Source organism: Gorilla gorilla, chromosome 2, assembly GCF_029281585.2.
Source record: "Gorilla gorilla gorilla isolate KB3781 chromosome 2, NHGRI_mGorGor1-v2.1_pri, whole genome shotgun sequence".
Classification (NCBI taxonomy): Eukaryota; Metazoa; Chordata; class Mammalia; order Primates; family Hominidae; genus Gorilla; species Gorilla gorilla.
In genome coordinates, this window is record NC_086017.1 from 140264404 (window position 1) to 140268395 (window position 3992).

At 45.2% G+C, this 3992-nt stretch overlaps 1 non-coding gene across 1 annotated transcript; it reads left to right on the plus strand.

Annotated features, from left to right (window-relative positions):
• The first annotated feature begins 791 nt into the window (after window positions 1–791).
• On the plus strand, window positions 792–899 carry LOC115934237 (small nucleolar RNA U13). The gene has a single exon (XR_004070057.1). It is a non-coding gene; the product is annotated as a small nucleolar RNA U13 (small nucleolar RNA).
• The last annotated feature ends 3093 nt before the right edge of the window (window positions 900–3992 follow it).

Below are 3992 nucleotides of genomic sequence, written 5' to 3' on the forward strand. Positions count from 1 at the left end.
AGTTTAAAAGTGTGATGATTGGCTTTTCTTGCTCTTGTGTGAGTGAGGTGTGCTTCTCTCAAAATACTATGTTCTCTCATAAATACTATGCCATGTATGGTTTGTTTTGGGGGTTTATTCTTGAGACAGGGTTTCGCTTTGCTGCCCAGGCCGATCTTGGCTCACTGCAGCCTCTGCGTCCTGGGTTCAAGCGATTCTTCTGCCCCCTGAGTAGCTGGGATTACAGGCATGCGCCACCTTGCCCAGCTAATTTTTGGATTTTTTTAGTAGAGATGGGGTTTTGCCATATTGACGAGGCTGGTCTTGAACTCCTGACCTCAAGTGATCCACCCGCCTTTGTCTCCCAAAGTGCTGGGATTACAGGCTTGAGCCACCATGCCCAGCCCATGCCATGTATGTTTTACCACAATGGATAGTAATAATTTTGTTTTAAGTAATACAGCAATCTCTGTAAGCTCCTTTAGCCAAAGACAGTCACTATTAACACACAGTTAGTCTAAGCATCCCAGCTTTTCTCTTTTCTACCTCTGGAAAAGATACATTCTTAGAAAGTAAACACACCAGCGTGAAGTCACGGAGGGAACAATGGGGCTCGCCATTGCAGTATTTCCTTCTGGTGTCCTTCTCCGAACAGTTGTATATATATACAGATCATAACCACACAAATTATCTAGCCCAACTTTTTCCCTTCTTTAAAAAATGGAAATAGCTTTATTGATTTTCCTGGCTATATATAACTAATTCACGATCATAACCAAAAATTTTTCTCTAAAACTGCAAAGAAAATTAGGAGCCTTTTGTAGTTTATAAGTGTGATGATTGGCTTTTCTCATTCTTGTGTGAGTGAGAACTTCTTTTCTCAAACCTTGTTATGATGTCAGCACATTACCTACCAGACATGAAAAATAATAATAAAAGGCCTAGGCCATGCGCGGTGGCTCACTCATGTAATCCCAACACTTTGGGAGGCTGAGACAGGCAGATCACGAGGTCAGGAGATCGAGACCATCCTGGCTAACATGGTGAAACCCTGTCTCTACTAAAAATAAACAAAATTAGCCTGGCATGGTGGCGGGCGCCTGTAATCCTAGCTACTCGGGAGGCTGAGGCAGGAGAATGGCGTGAACCCGGGAGGCGGAGCTTGCAGTGAGCCAAGGTGGCGCCACTGCACTCCAGCCTGGGTGACAGAGAGAGACTCCGTCTCAAAAAAAAAAAAAAACAATAATAATAATAATAAAAGGCCTGAAATTGAAATCCAGCCCCCTCCAGAGAGAGATTTCTTCCTAACTTTGACTGAATATCCTTCCAGGCTTTCTCCCCAAAATGTGTGTGTATATATACATATGTGGGTGGGTACGTGTGTATATACACACCCATATATTTAAATATATATTTACGATTATTTTATTTATGAGAGTAATTGAGAACATATTTTCATGGTTCATCTGTTTTTACTTAGTCAATTTTTTTTTTGAGACGGAGTCTCACTCTGTCTCCCAGGCTGAGAGGCAGTGGTGCGATCTCAGCTCACTGCAACCTCAACCTTCTGGGCTCAAGCTAACCTCCCACCTCAGCCTCCCTGAGAAGCTGGGACTACAGGAGCACGCTACCATACCTGGCTAATATATTTTTGTAGAGACAGGATTTTGCCATGTTGGCCAGGCTGGTCTCGGACTCCTGAGCTCAAGTGATCCACCCACCTTGGCTTCCCAAAGTGCTGTGATTACAAGCGTGAGCCACCATGCCTGGCCTACTTAGTCATTTTTAATTTTATTGTCTTCATTCATTTTATTTTTATTAATTCATCTTTTATTGAGGAACATTTAAGTTTGGGTGGGAAATTGCAATGATAAACAGCTATTCAGCTTATTTCACTTACTGGCATTTTCCAATCAATATTAGAATTCCAATCACTACTTCAATCAAATCCTTCATGAAGATCATTTCTATGTCACTCTTTTCTGGGATATCTAGGTTGTTTCCAAGTCCCCCCTGTCCCCACAAATGGCATTATGTCTTAGTCTGTTTGTGTCTCTATAAAGGAATACCTGAGACTGGGTAATTTATAAAGAAAAGAGGTTTATTTGGCTCACAGTTCTGCAGGCTGTTCAGGAAGCCTGGTGCCAGCATCTGCTCCTAGTGAGACCCCAGGGAAGCTTTCACTCATGTTGGAGGTGAAGGGGAGCTGGTGGGTCACACGGTGAGAGAGGGAGCAGGAAAGAGGGGAGGGAGTTGCCAGGCGGCTCTTTTTGAAAATCAGGTCTCTTGGGAACTAACATAGTGAGCATTCACTCATTATCTCATTAGTGTGAGGACTGCACCAAGCCATGAGGGGTGCACTCCCATGACCCACCTTCCACCAGGCCTCACCTTCAACATTGGGGATCACATCTTAACATGAGATTTGGAGGGGTCAAATAGCAAACCAGGCCAGGTGCAGTGGCTCACGCCTGTAATCCCAACACTTTGGGAGGCCGAGGTGGGCGGATCACCTAAGGTCAGAAGTTTGAGACCAGCCTAGCCTGGCCAACATGGTGAAACTCTCTATCTCTCCTAAAAATACAAAAATTAGCCGGGCATGGTGGTGGGCACCTGTAATCCCAGCTACTTGGGAGGTTGAGGCAGGAGAATCGCTTGAACTTGGGAGGCAGAGGTTGCAGTGAGCTAAGATCACACCATTCATTGCACTCCAGCCTGGATGACAAGACTGAAATTCCGTCAAAAAAAAAAAAAAAAAAGCAAACCATAGCACATTGTATTTGAATTCTTTGTACATAAAACTTTTTCCACATCTAGATGTGTTTTCTTGGGACAGAATCCCCAAAGTTGATTTGGGAAAAAGTAAAGTTCGGCCAAGTGCAGTGGCTCACACCTGTAATCCCAACACTTTGGGAGGCCAAGGTGGGTGGATTGCTTGAGGCCAGGAGTTGGAAACCAGCCTGGCCAACATGGCATAACCCTGTCTCTACTAAAAATACAAAAACCAGCTGGGCGTGGTGGCACACACCTGTAATCCCAGCTACTCGAGAGGCTGAGGCACGAGGTGGAGGGAGGTTGCAGTGAATCAAGATTGCACCATTGCACTCCAGCCTGAATGACAGAGTGAGACCCTGTCTCAAAATAAATAAATAAATAAATAAAATAAAGTAAGTTCATTTGGAGAGTCAAAGTTCAGATGCATTTTCTTTGTTTTTTGTTTGTTTGTTTGTTTGTTTGTTTGTTTGTTTTTCTGAGACAGAGTTTTGCTCTGTTGCCCAGGCTGGAGTGCAGTGGAGCAATCTCAGTTCACTGCAACCTCTGCCTCCCAAGTTCAAGCGATTCTCTTGCCTCAGCCTCCTCAGTAGCTGGGACTACAGGTATGCGCCACCACACCCAGCTAATTTTTGTATTTTTAGTAGAGATGGGGTTTCGCCATGTTGGCCAGGCTGGTCTCGAACTCCTGGGCTCAAGTGATCCACCCATGTTTGCGTCCCAAGGTGCTGGGATTACAGGCATGACCCAACATGCTCGGCCCCAGATGCATTTTCTTTTCTTTTTTTTTTTTTTGAGATGGAGTCTTGTTCTGTTGCCCACGCTGAAGTGCAGTGAGTGATCTCAGCTCATTGCAACTTCCGCCTCCCGGGTTCAAGTGATTCTCCTGCCTCAGCCTCCCGAGTAGCTGGGATTACAGGCACTTGCCACCATGCCTGACTGATTTTTGTACTTTTGGTAGAGACAGGGTTTCACCATGTTGGCCAGGCCGGTCTCGAACTCCTGACGTCGGGTGGTCCACCTGCTTTGGTCTCCCAAAGTGCTGGATTACAGGTGTGAGCCACCTCGCCTGGCCCCCAGATGCATTTTCAATAGCAAGAATTTTCCCTCTTCCTTCTCATTCCTCTCCCCACCCCACTTAAAATAAAGTTGGCCCTAAAGTGCTGGATGAAGAAAGGAAAAAAGTCAGCAGGGCAGAAATCATCATTACAAATACTCTGGAGTGCAAAGGATTGACCCTG